The sequence below is a fragment of the Trachurus japonicus genome, chromosome 5, assembly GCF_045865225.1.
Source record: "Trachurus japonicus isolate A0001 chromosome 5, Traja_1.0".
NCBI lineage: Eukaryota > Metazoa > Chordata > Actinopteri > Carangiformes > Carangidae > Trachurus > Trachurus japonicus.
In genome coordinates this window covers 11148602-11163259 of record NC_140911.1, presented here as the reverse complement: position 1 = coordinate 11163259, position 14658 = coordinate 11148602, and positions in this window count along the sequence as shown.

Below are 14658 nucleotides of genomic sequence, written 5' to 3'. Positions count from 1 at the left end.
AGAGGTGGGGGGTAGAGGAAGGCTTTCCTGGTGCTAACCTTTATAAATGCTTTTCTTTTTCCTTTAGCCCTGGTCTCGCCCAGCTCTGGTGATTCTATGCACGCCAGGTTTAGTTTTTCCTGTCTGCCTCCCTTCCTTTCCAGCTCCTCTCTATGTTCTCCTTTTGTGATGATTTTCTGTGTGAAATGGTGGGTAAGCCATCATGGCAGTGCATGACAACAACATAGCCAGAGAGAAACAAAAGAGCAGATGGCTGCAAAGAGCAAGAGAGAGAAAGAGAGAAAGAAAGAAAGAAAGAAAGAAAAAGAGAAATAATATAAAAGAATAGATAGAACAAGAAAGAGTGCAGGACAAATTACACAAGAAAGAGAGGAGGGAAACGATAAGGCAAACAGGAGAAGGATGGAGAGATAGATGGTGGAGAACAAATAATAGTGTCTCAGTAAAAAGGAAGAGAGAGGAACACTGTCATAGCAAAACATTTCACTCTGTCTGCCTCTGGCACAAAACGTCAGAAAACAACTAATATAAGTATGTGATATTTCCCCACTTTACCTGGGTGAAAGTCATTAATAATCTGCTCTTCTCTCTCTCTGACTCTCTCTCTTTCTCACACACATGCATACACACACACACACACACACACACACACACACACACACACACACACACACACACACACACACACACACACACACACTCTCACGCACTATCTACGCTGTGGTAACCCTTTCATCTCGCCAGCTGCAGGGCTCATAAAACGAGCTGATATAAATAAATTCACCAGCTTGGTTTCAAGCCCTGCTCTTAGTCTGCCAACACACACACAGACACACACATGCACAGACAGGGATTCACTGCACAAATGTGTAGATGCACACATGCACAAAAACATAGACACAAGCACACGCTGTTTCACAGGCTCTTTTGACTTTGCACACTTCACATTCACATCATGTCCACAGACTGAGAAACCAGCTTATATGTGGTTGTTTCACTCAAGCTGTACTTCCCATCAAACAGAATGGGTATCAAGATGTGACATTTCTCAACACTGGTCACTGGTAAAAGTGCTGCTGTCTTGTTATTGTTGTGCAAGTGATGGGCGCTCGCTCTATTTAAATGCAAATATCTCTTTGAAGGAAGTCGTACAGCTGCGCCATCAGGTGCTTTGACTGTACATTGCCTGTTTTTTGTTTTGTTTTTTTCAAAATAGATCACAAACATTGTACTTGGATATTGTGCAGTACAACATCAGAATAATTTGTACTTCAAAGTGATGCACAGCCACTTTCCCCCCCCTCATATCCCAGTAGGCTAAGTGTAGTTGCTGGCAAGGGGGTCATTCCTATGTTCCCACAGCCCTATGTTCCCTCATTTCTAACTTTTGTTGTCACTGAAAATTAGGCCCTATGTTCCCACAGCCCTTCGGTCCCACCATTGGTTGGGTTTAGGCAATGAAGAAAGGAGTTGGTTAAGTTTAGTAAAAAGACCAGGTAGAGGCTAGACAGGCCAGATAGATACAGTCCAGATAGGTAGAGAGAGTCAAGAGGGAACATAGGGCTGAGGGAACATAGGGCTGTGGGAACATAGGCACGCTCCCGCTGCAAGAACACTTTGGAATTAGCTATGATGGCTACACTAATACTTTCACTCCTCTTGGCTTCTCTCCTCGGTTTACTGAGCTTGTGTGTTTTGGGAAACTGAATGGAGGTGCAGCCTTTTTTGGACTCTGTCTTGCCCTAGGTTTTGCTTAATCTTTACTTCAAATGAGGCCTGTGTTGCATGAAGTAACCAAAAACAGTGGGTGGCTTTTCCCAGACAAGAGACATGTGTTTGTTTGGCATTGGGTGGGTGGGTTACATCATATAGCTGTCCGCCTCATGGCCATGCGCTCCTCTGTGCCGACACAAAGACAACGTGCTAAGACCATCATCAGAGGAAATTAGCTCAGTAGCGTTGAAAGCGCTCGCTTCTCACAATAGCCAGTGGCCATGCTAAATCATTAGCCTGTCACTTCGTTGGGGTTGAGTCCAATTATTCTCTCAATCCGCCTCCAAACCAAATTGCATTATTGCAATTATATCCATTGCATGACATATTGTCGCAGCGAGGCTGTATGAGATGGGGAAAGGAGGAGAGGGGCTGAGAAAAATGAGGCAGATGGAGGGGGAAAATAATTTTGGTGGCATTATCAAGCACCAGAGAATGTCTCACTGTTTGCTAGCCGGCTCTTTAAAAGGGCATATTGATTATGTTTTCTGCTGTAATGGACGTTTATATTTACCACATGAACATCTCTCCCAATCATCTTTTCTCTCCCACCCTCTCACTTTTTCTCATTAAGATGTTTCTGTGTCAGACTTTGTTATGGGGCCTATTCTTGTTACTTGTTGCTGACTTCTCCCACTTCTTCCTCTTCTCTCTCTCTCTCTCTCTCTCTTCCTCGTCACTCTGCTTGTGTCGCCCTCACTCTCCCCTGCCTCCCTATCACACAGTGTCTCACCACAGCTTTTTGCTATCCCAGCATTCTTGTCATCAGGCTGTCAGTGCTCATCAAGACATGGCGCTGCTGATCATTGTGCATCAGATCATTATCCAGACCTTCCACTCTGATGAAGTCCGAGGTGTAACACTCCGCTGTCCTGTCAAACCCTGCCGCCGGGTCTGTTGCTGTCACCTGCTTGAACTGTAGATCATAGCTCCATCCAAGAGAGTCAGCGCTGTCACTGGGATGCGAGAGCATCACACTGATGTGTTCAGCAATTACACAGCCTGACTTTGTACTGCACTTTAATCTCTTGCTCCTCTCAATGTCTTTATACACATGCTGGCTTCCAGTTGCAACAGTGGACACTGAAACATATCAGAAAATAATATTTGTTCTTGCTCACAATAGATTAGCATCCGCAATCCATGTGTCAGAAAAGTAAATATTTACAGCAACAGACTTGCTGTGCTATTTCCACCAGGCAGCTGAAGAGTTTACCCCTTTTAACCATTGTTATAGCGGAGCCTCCTCTCTCCCTGTTTCTTGCACTTGACAAGTGTGTATGTGTTTGTAAGTGTGCCCCTGTGCGTATGTGTGTGTGTGTGTGTGTCTGTCTGCAGTGAGACCTTGGACCCAAATGTAATTAGACTTGGTAATGATGTGGCCTGTTTACAGCTTAAGCCCTCTGCTAATGATAAATGCACTTGACGTATGTAGTCCAGACTACACTTCAAATAGAGAGTGTGGGACAAGCTCCATGTCATTTAGCCAGCCGGCGGTAATGTATCATTCATTTACATCCTGGACCTCGTGCACAGAGACCCATTTCCTCAGAGATGTTTTGGACTGGCCACAGATTTTACAGCTGACTAATCACCCTATATCCTGTACAGCAAAATCACACTTGCAGCAATTTAGTGAAACAAACTTTTCCAAATGATGTAGCTATGTGTGTTTCATGAAATGACTGAATCACTTCATGGTAGTTCATAATTAATCAATCATCAATAAATGTTAACTCTGAGAACATTCATATATTAATTGATATGTCACCAGATTACCAGGATCTAGTCAGACCTAAAAGGCATTTAATTTTAAATTAAAAATGATTACATTTTAAAATGATAATTTTCTAAGTATCATAAGCTTAAAGCAGAGGTAAGCGATCTGGTCGTTTTGGCTAACTTCTTGTCAGTCAGAGTTAGCAGTCCCCGCCCTCGTCCCTACGTCACCACATTCACGCGCATCCCTTGGCTGCACACACAGAAAGGACCGCCCCTTTATGCCGTTCTCTCTCCTCATTGGATAGAGGTTGTAGGATACAAAGAAAGTTTTGTCCTTGGCTTACAGCAGAGCAGAGTGACTGACAGACCCGTGTTTCAGACCAAACACTCTATGTAAGTGATTGCCGTCGGAAGATATAACTATTTAAGACTTACATTAACACAAACATTCCGCTTACTTCTGCTTTAATGTGTCTGTTCCTTCTTTGTAAGTCCACCTCATGCAAAAGGTCTGTAAGTTGTTGGTTTAAATTGTAGATATAACAATGTCCTGTTGTGGTAATGGAGCACATTACCACATTTAACACTGGCAAGTAGCCAGCAGCATGACAATATTAAAGAGGGAGAGAGAGAGAGAGAGAGAGAGAGTGTGTGTGTGTGTGTGTGTGTGTGTGTGTGTGTGTGTGTGTGTGTGAGAGTGAGAGAGAGAGAGTGCTATGCCATGCTATCCAGACCCCTGACCACCTGCTCTCCCTCCTTGCCCGTCCTGCTGCCGGGGGTCACCGTGGACACACTCAGCAGACATCCACTTAAAAACCTTGGAATCTTACTGCAATGCATGTTCTCCCTCATTAAGCTACTCAGCATGTGTATGTGTGTGCGCGGCAATGTGTGCCTTTACATGCGTGTAGCCAGGAGAGCATGTACAGCCCGGTGTGTCGCTGTGCGCGCATATTATGTGTGTACCTGCGTGAGTGTGTGTGTGTGTGTGTGTGTGTGTGTGTGTGTGTGTGTGTGTGTGTGTGTGTAAATAAGGTGGTTTGGTTCCCCACGGGGTGAGATGGTGAGGTGGTGGGATGTTAGGGGCTAGGTGCATGGTGATGTGACAGCACTGGGGCAGAGCAGGGCCAGTTGATGCAGGTCCATCTGTGGCCCTTCTGTTCCTGCATGAGCTGACCTTTGACTGTCTTTAGGTGTTACATGACAAGGATATCTGAGCCATGGCCCTATAGGGCTGTCCGAGCTGCACACTCAGTATACACAGAGCTTGGTAGGAGTGTGCATGAAGTGACTGTAATAAATCACACCTTAAGTCATGTGACTGTTGAATTTAGGAATGCATGTGTGTGTGTGTGTGTGTGTGTGTGTGTGTGTGTGTGGACATGTGTTTCTGTATGAAACTGAGGGGGGATTTTGTAGAGGCTCTGATTCACACTTGACACTGTGCTAATGAGAAAAAAACAACAACTTCACAGCACTAATTTGGGTGTAATATCCCAAAGTCAGGCGATCCACCGAGGACAAGAGAGAGAGAAAATTAAGCATCTGTCTCATTTCCCTAACTGGCAGTAGCCAGACTCATTAACAGGAACTACCGGTATGCTCATCCAGAGAGGCTCCACTGAAGCAACAGTCCTCATAGAAACATGCACACAGCCAGTTAAGGAAGCTGACAGAGTAGCAGACTAGAACACTTGCATCACAGCTCACCTCCATTTGTGGAGTATCACAATCCAAATGAGACTCTCTAAGGGAAATCACACAATGGCAGCGGATTAGTGGCAACCACTGACATTAACTTGAGGGAACCCTTCATAATATCAAAGCGACCGATGTTCTACACTTTGCTGCTGACGTGTGTTTCCAGCGAGTGTGAACATCCTTCATTAAACTCCATGGTGATGATTGTGAGCCACAAGGCTGGCTTAAACAAAGCTGCCTATCAGGCTGCTGAGCTGTCTGGCAAGATTTCTGGGTCACTGAATGTGAGAGCTGAGCTCATAACAAAATGAAGGCTGTTGTCACTGTGGAGCAGCACGACAGATGGGGGACAGGGACTGTTTACGACCACAGTAATGGCAAAGTTTTCAGTTAAAGAGGTTAGCGAGAGTCAGAGGAATCAATTAGCTGTGGATGGGACGAGGTTCTTAAAATTCATTAGTGATAGCCTAATTACAGAGGAACAATGGGTTGATAATTACATCTGCAATAATTAATACACTTATTGTAACGAAAGGAGCATTGAGAACACAATCATCTGCTAATAGCTTATTACTGAGTTGATACAATCAGCAATTCTGTAATGAGAGACGACCGAACTTGAAAACCCAGGCTCAGTGCAATGAAGGATGGAGCCAGTTTTTACAGATGTGCAACTCCAGGATGTAGACCATGACAATAGTTCCTAAGCTGTCTGTGTCTGTGTACCTTATAAACTTACTTCACATTAGACTGTATGAGCAACTGCATCAGTATTTGACGATGTGTGGAATCAAAGTTTGTTGGCTGCAGGAGAAACAAAGCTTACTTACTTCTTCAGATTTCCTCAGCTTAGCTGTGTGTGTGCACAGAGAGTGGGTGGGGGGTGGGGCACAAGTGGATGTGGTTCAGTTGTGCTGGCAAAGAATGTTTTATTGACAACAGCACCGGGCTGTAGCGAGGCAGTTTTAAACAACAAAATTACTCATTTTTATACAAAGTCAATAGGCCATTATAGAAATCTAAACACAGCTTGCTCACAGATAGGGAGGACTTCACAAACAAGATAGGGGGCATGAGTCACTGCAATAACTGGGATAGTGCCCAACCTTTTTTATACAGTCTACGTGCCCAACACTGTCACGTTTCCGTCCTCTTCCTGACGGACAAGGTGAGCTGAGACTTGGTAGGGATGGTGAGGACAGCAAAATCTGGCAGGGAGCACTCTTTGTCGTCATTGACTGTTCATCTTCTGGGTGGCGTCCTCATCCCAGAAGAACTGGCAGCAAGGTCACCGCCAAACCCAGGGAAGTGTCATAATTACAACACCCTGGAGGTGTCTCGGTGTCAGTGTCAGATTCCCTTGTGAACATCACACAAGACCTGGGCAGGACACAAGGTCATCCTTGACTGCAGGTAAGTCATCTTAGTTGTTGAGTTGCTCGTCTCCCAGCTGAAAAAAGAAGGGAACCCATCTGTAGGTGTGACAGATGTTTGTCCAGCTGGCACTGGGGGGAGTTTTGGTTGGTTTTGTTCTGATCAGCCAAACAAGTACATGCACAGTGAGCATTTTCTGCTCTGAGTAACTGTCAGTTTGTTTGGAAATGAGCACTCCACTCATTTGTGCTTGTTCTGAAGTGATGAATTGCATTGAATTTAAATGTAAAGAGCGCTACAGGAAACCTTGGTGTCTCTAAATGTAGCAGCAAAAATGAGTCCTACAATAAATACCACTAATTATCAAGTAATTTCCTTACCATATCATCACAATCCCTAGTCCACACTCCATCCATCTCAGTGTTAATTGAAACCCATGAGAGGAAGGTCTTTTTTAATTGATTGTTGTATGTTTGGCAGGTAGTGCACAGGAAACCCTGGGCTGCGATCAAGGGAACTGTAACTGCTCATTAGACAGTGTAATATCATAAGATGTCCACAGGGAAAGTCCATAAACCATCCCCTCATTATTACTCCTGCACACCTTTGCTTGTGTGAAATGGCGTAGTCCACGGCAGTGTAAACGCAAGAAAAGCCCCCGAGATCAGACTGTGTGCCCTGCTCTCAGCAGTCTTGACAGATGTCAACATGTGAACGATTGTCCTTGAGTAAACCTCTAGTGAGTTGGGGGATATGTGGCTATATATGATGTAAGCTGGAGGAAATGAGGAGTCCTTGAGAGAACTGGAGGATTTATTTGAAAAACTTGTCATATTTGCTTGTGACTGCTGCCGCACCTCTGAATGTTCACGAGGTAAATGCCTTTTAAAAAGAATGAAAAGAACCCAAAGATATGTCACTTACAATCACCTCAAACTTAATGAGATCATGGGTTGCAGTTACAGTAAAATGGGTGAGTCAATATCATTCTGTGGCCTTCTACCTCATAGATTTTCATTACTTATTTTGTACATGCACATATAGGCTACAGTATGCTGTCTATGGACTGTATAAATATCAGCAGTAGCTAATTTACTAATTTATCATCTAAGGGACTGTAGCTCGAGATGATGTCTGTTGCAGGGACCTTTGTGTTTACACTGTTAAAGCAGAGGACAAGCAGGTTATTTCTGTATATTACGTACAAGCAGTTTATATAGCTAACCTGTGAACATTTATGAGAACACTGCTAGACTGCAATGTCAAACTAAGTTTACAATCCATTTGCAGCCCTTTGAAGAATTGCCAGACACATTTCATATTTTTTTGATTGATTTTCACTGTATTGAAAACAACATACATCAGCATAAAGTGAATAAAAAGGATACAGATTCACCACACCTATTTATGACTGTTTTGTGACAGAAACACCATGGATCAGCCCAGACAAATGAGCAAGATGAAGATAATACTTTGATTAGTTTTGTTTGGATTGTCGTGTAAGTTCTTGTGGCAAAGAAACATTTTCCAGTGAAGAAACGTAAGGCTGCATGGATTCTGTAGGAGGGTCTTTAGTTTGGCTACATGTCCGTCTCCCTCAGACTCATCTGGCTTGTGCACAATCCAACATTTCAATCAAAGGACACTTGAGCTGTCAGGTTTACTTTCATCACAGTTACTGTCGCAAACATTTTCGCCGACTGGCATTTGACATCAAAACAAATCACAACTCCTTTACTAGGACAAGCAAAACATCACCACAGAGAAGTCTGCACTGAGTGACGAATACAATAAAGTAAAAGAAAGATAGTGTACTATATTGCAGACAATGTAGAAATACATACATGCATGTGCTGTATACTTAGTGTGAGACTCTTACAAGGTCACAGCACAACATTCGTCTGAACAGCATCACTGTGTAATGACACACGGTCTGGCAGGAGAAGTAAGTTTTGTACACGTCAGTGAGGGCAACACCTGCAGCCGCTGCCAGGGAGAGTGCTGTGCTGGTGAAGGTCTACAGCTGGAGGCAGTGACCAAAGAGTCAATGGCAGCATCTGCATCCACTGCCAAGCAGCAGCCCTGGTGTTTGACATCTGGGCGAGAGGAAATACAGACAGCCCAGGCGGACACATTCAGCTCACACTCACAGAGAGCTGTCCGCCAGCAAATGTAGAACTACGGCAGTGGTGCTGCCTACTATCAAACTGGTACTTTCCTCTTGAATTATGACCCCTCTAATCATACGGCTTCTCCACTGGAGTCTGAGGTGAAGTTTATGTAACCTAATGTTTCGTTAATTTGAACTTCCTTACATCCTTATTTGAAGCATCAAATTGAAATGAGATGAAATCATTACTTGAGTCGACCTTTTAGTGTCTGCCAGCACATCTTGTGCATAACTGCAGGAAGCTGTTGGAGGCAGTGGACCCAGACATGACTAGATTGGACGGTGAGTCTGCCAGTCCGTCTGTTTAGTAGACAGATATATTGACTTTCATTCATAGGACATATCTCGCCGTTTGCTCAGGGTAAATGTTAGAGCTATGACTATGCTTGACTGATGCTGTAGATCTGCCTTAGACTAACTAAAGTAAATATGCCTCTCATGAGCAACCCTGACTTGGTAGCTGCTGGCTGTCAGCAGGACGTTCACATCTCCATTATAACTGGCAGGGCACGACACAACTCAGCCAGATAGCCTGGCTGCTATTTGCACCTACTCACATCCTGCACACTGTATTTCTGACAGTTTGGCCGGGTCCACCTCCAGCTTCATCCATTTCTTTGGGAAAATATGTGTACAGACTTACAATGTGTACCATCATGTCTAGTCAGTTAATTATGTCCATCATTTTTTTTTTTACAACCACGTCCTTATTTTTCACAGCCAGTCAAAGCCAGCCCACTCTTTCTCCTCTGTCACTGTCTGGCAAGGCCATGGGTAAATTAGCTTGAGGCAGATATCATTTCAAATGGGTTGTATAACAGGTAAATGACACCTTCTGCTTTCATAGAGACATCATCACAAACCCTCCCTCCATCTGTTTGGGTGAAATAGGCTCTCATTAGTCCTTGTATCAAAGCTGAAAGCTGCTCTGGCATTATTGTGAAATTACTTTTAAAGTTTACATCAATTCAGTTTATGAATAAACTGAAATGGTAAATTAGCTGGTCAATTGCAGAATCATGTATAACTTCACATCTTGAAAAAGTGTCAATGGATGTAAATGAAGATTTTCCGATATGTGGACAGTGTTGTACATCACCATCAAATCAACAATTTCAATTCGATATTTCTCAGATTTAAAAATCACAACATGTCCTGACTTTCTGCGACACCAACATTTACACTTAGAATAAAAGTATAAAATACATTTTTTCTCGCTCAACTGCTATAATCAGCCAAGACCCTGGGAGACACAGCTTTACAATTGAGTGGATAAGGAAATCACAAATTGCAGCAGTGTGAAACTCATCTTCTTGTGTGGCTGCATTGTGCATTTGACTGTAAAGCTGTGTCTAGTCTTGTTGTTGTGTCACCACATTTTACAGTTAATTGTGTAAAATGGTCCCATGACGGAGGAGAATTATGACAAAAATAAACCTTTAAAATTAATGAGTGGTATAATGAATTATTTTCTTTCTCCTCCTCCTCCTCCTTCTTCTTCTTCTTCTTCTTCTTCTTCTTCTTCTTCTTCTTCTTCTTCTTCTTCTTCTTTGCTTAAAGGGGCTATTTGTAAATTTTATTTCTGCCAAATGTGGTTTCTTGCCAGAAGTGGGTGATTGTCCCTTGACGAGAGCTTTGATCATAGTTGTATTTATAATACAAGAGATCATCATACACCCTCTCTTCAAGGCAGACGGGAAGCTAAAGTGCGTCACTACCAGAAAATGATGAGCTCCAGCTGGTTAACATGCTAACTTTGGCGTTGCTTTTCACTCCTGCAGACAGCTGTTAGTGAGTGAAGGAACAAAAGTCTGATGCTGAACTCACAACATTTCTTCCAGACTTGTGAGCAACAGCTGTTACTGCTAATATTGGTTATAGCGATACATATTTACTAATAGCTCCTTTAAAGAAGTCTATTCGCAAGAATGTTTCCTTGCTTTCATTGCTTTACTTTTACAGTATTAACATATGTCATATGCTCAAAAGTCAAAACACTTTCCAGGCATAATTCTCTCAAATTTAAGGTCCAAACACAGCATATTTACATACTGTAGCTTGTGTCGACAAACAAGGTACTAACAAGAAGATCACAAAAGAGAGAAATGTGTTGATTTTTCTACCTGCAAATACTGTAGCAAGACTATAGCAAATAGCAGTTTCAGCCCATTATCCCCTAAATTCCCCATTATCACAGATGGGGACAGGTTCTGATATCTAGAAATGTGGCTGTCAGAAACGTTCCTTCTGGATTTATCCCAAATTTGTTAGATTCATCCTGCTCTCTTGTCTACCTGTGAGAAGTAAGCACTGTGAGTTTCAGCTTGTTCCCCAAAATCCCCATTATCACAAGAGGGAACGGGCCCCAATATCTAGAAATGTGTTTGTCAGAAAACTTTCCCCATGAATTCACTATGACAAGAAGATCACAAATGAGTGAAATTCACACTGCTGACTTATCCACCTATAACTAATGAGCCTAACTAGTGAGAATGGTGCAAGAATAGAGAACACCCAGTTAGCAGCAGGGCTTCAGTAACTCTTGAACCTTAGAAGAGAATTTCATCTTCCAACCCTGTCGGCCATCAACAGGGATTTGAAGCTGCAGTGACACAGTCTCACCAAAACTGGACAGATGAAGATTGGGATAACGAGGCCTGGTCTGATGAATCTGGATTTCTGCTGAGGCAGCAGATGGTTGAGTCAGAATTTGGCTTCAACAGCATGAATCATTGGACCAACCTGCATTGTGTCAACAGTCCAGCCTGCTGCTGCTGGTGGTTGTGGTAAATGGCGTGGGGAATGTTTTCTTAGCACATTTTTGGCCCTAAGGACAAATCCATCTTTGTTTGAATGCCACAGCCGCTATCTGACTATTGTTGATGACAATTTGCATCTTTTTATGGCCACTTCTTATCATCATGTCCAGCATAATAATGCACTACATCACAAAGCTGCAGTCAACTTGTGGTATTTTAATCTCATGATGAGGACCAAAGCCACATGATTGGAGTAAAATGACATATTATTTGGCAATCGCTCTATAATTGTCATTTTAATTTCAATATTACTTTTCTCTGTTATTTTGTAAAATTTTCAATTTCTGTAATTCAGTGAACACAATAACTCCCTGGATCACAGAAGGCTTCGATTCAACCTTGATAATGCCCCTTATATAAATACCTATGAATATGCAATTACATTGTAGACACATCCTATCACATGCATGACAGCCTACATATGAAATGTGGATAAAGAGCTGGTGTTGCTGTGCATAGCACTCGCTGCTTATGACATCTTAATTAGCAGCATCTGCACTTGTTCACAGCAGTGAGCGCATGTGATAAACTCCCCAAGTCACCGGAGTCTACTGGGACTTACTTCTAATGGCTGTTGAATATATTTCATTCGGTGACTGGCTTCTCTGCAGTCCTCAGAGAGTTGGTACCCCACATGCACACTTCCAGGTCGGGCCATGACCCTGTTAGGCAAACCCACATGGGAGGGGTGGTTGTGGTTTGGCTGCGGAAGTACACTGAAGGTCCCAGAGTGTGTTTGTGTGTGTGTGTGCATGTGTGTATATATGTGTAAGTTTTCCAGTGAATAATTGTTTTCATTACAGGTGTATTTATACTTTGTGTATGTGGTTCCCTGTAAAAGGGCTGCGCTTAGATTACAAAAATGATCATTTTAATAATCTACTACCTTATGTTCAGCGAAGTGTCTCCCGCTACCATCGGTCTTGCTATCAATATGAATTACATGAGAGTAAACCTGGGTAGCTTATATGTAAAAGGATTGTGTAAAACTTTAAATAATAATAATAATAATAATAATGACAATGATAAAATAAAAAGACTACCCCAGCTCATATGAAACAATATGCTGTATGTGAATGTAGTTACCCTTTTGCATGCATTTTTATGTGGACATGAAGGTGGGGGACACAATAATAGCAACGTGACTTATGTGAAGTATAATGCAATCCAACGCTGACATGTATGGGCACCATGGCCTCAATTATATGTGAAGTGGGTTGAACGGCTCAGTGCATCTGTCTGTAATAGGGATATTGATTCAACATCTGGGAGTCATAACTGCTGGTCAGCATCTGTAAGGCAGAGGGACTGAAGCTAAAATCGAACACCATATGCTTATCAAAGATAGGATATAGACTGCATCATATTGCACAGGTGTTCCTATTATTATGTCTGCCCTTTGCGGAGGTGAACACAATAACAAACATTATCACCTCTCCTCACCTCACCCCCATCCGCTCATAACCCCAAAATATGAAACACATCAATTTGAATTCACATGGGGAGATGAATACTGTTTCCTTGCCTCCTCTCTGATTTTCATTCAGCGTCACTTGTAGATAGGAGAAGGGGAACTGTGTCATAATACAGTGACAGCATAGCAATAGACAGGGGCCAACCCTCCCTTTATAAAAACGTAATCTCCACGCGTGTGAATGTCCTTTGATTTGTGACCTTTTGAGTCACGGGGCCTGCTCTGTGTGTCCCTGTAAGAGCACTGTACAGCCCCCCTCTCCCTACACCCCCCATTCTGTGGCTCAGTGATTAATGCCCTGTCCTCATCTTTTACTCTTTTTCTGCTTGGACCTGTCACACGGTGTTCGTAGCTTCTTAAAAAGTTCACGTTATGCCTGGAATGTGGTTTGGTCTCCTCGCCTCCATGGGAGAATATTCAGGCCAGCACTTGTTGCTTTTTAAGCAGCACATTCAAGTCCAGTTATTCAGCGATAACAATAATGTAACATCAGAGGCTCTGATTAAATTCCAGTCACTCCCCTGACAGTGACTTTGTCACAAGGCTATCTACCCAAAGACTTCTTTAATCTGATCGCTTCATGTGGATCGCAAGTGGATTTCTGTTCCTCTCTGAGCCCTCACTATTCATGTTTTATTAATGTCATATGCTGTCGAGTTGGGCTCTCCTAACTGACTTACCAAGTCATCCCTTTCCTTGTCACAAATCAAATTAGCCCAGGCTGTGATTAATCATCAGGCGGAGCACCCAGTGAAAGGGGGCTGACACCTTATTAATTTCCGTAATTACATCTTGTATTAGGTTTCAGAATCGTCCCGTCTAATTATGCCGCCTTTGACTCCCAACTCTTTCAACCTGGCTACACAAATTATTTGTGCAACCAGGGGTATTTAAATGGATTTCATTTAATATAGGAGAGTGTGATTAATGTAATAAAGACAGAGGGGCGGTTCAGGTGGAAGGTTTTCAAACTGCTTCAGTTTCACTTCTTTCCTTTGTTACACAGAAATTCATGGATTCATGGGTCTGGAAGTTCAGGTTATACAAGCCATGGCTGAAAGAGGCATTACATCATCTTCTGTACAGTTTGAGTTGATATTACCAGGAATTATTGATTACTGCTGTGTTCTTTTACGTAAATTGAAGTGAATGAAATGTAGAATATGAGAGCGGAAATATTTCTGTATGTCTTATATCTTTCACATGGATTTGAAGGCTGCATTGGTGAATGTGAAGAATAGAATAGAAAGATTATTTATTTATATTATTTTATTTAACTTAATGTAACATGGATTTATCTTCACTCCAATAAAATGTTGTGTTCTTGAACTTACAACACCATCTGTAAAGGGTGCCATTTCTTTGCCTCTCATTTAAAGCCTAGGCAATATCAATATATTGCTATTTAGCATTCAGTAAAACAAATATCTGACTGCTGCAGCACAGCACCCTGCTTCCGGGTAGCAAAAAATTATGAATCAGCCAAATGATCAACACATATGAGCTTGTGGATAGGCTCGCAGAGCTTTGCTGCCACTATCATTATTTGTGTTTAGAAGGCAATTCTGGAGGTGCTGAAATGAAAAAGAGAGATTATGTGGCTGAGTGCACACACACTGCCTATG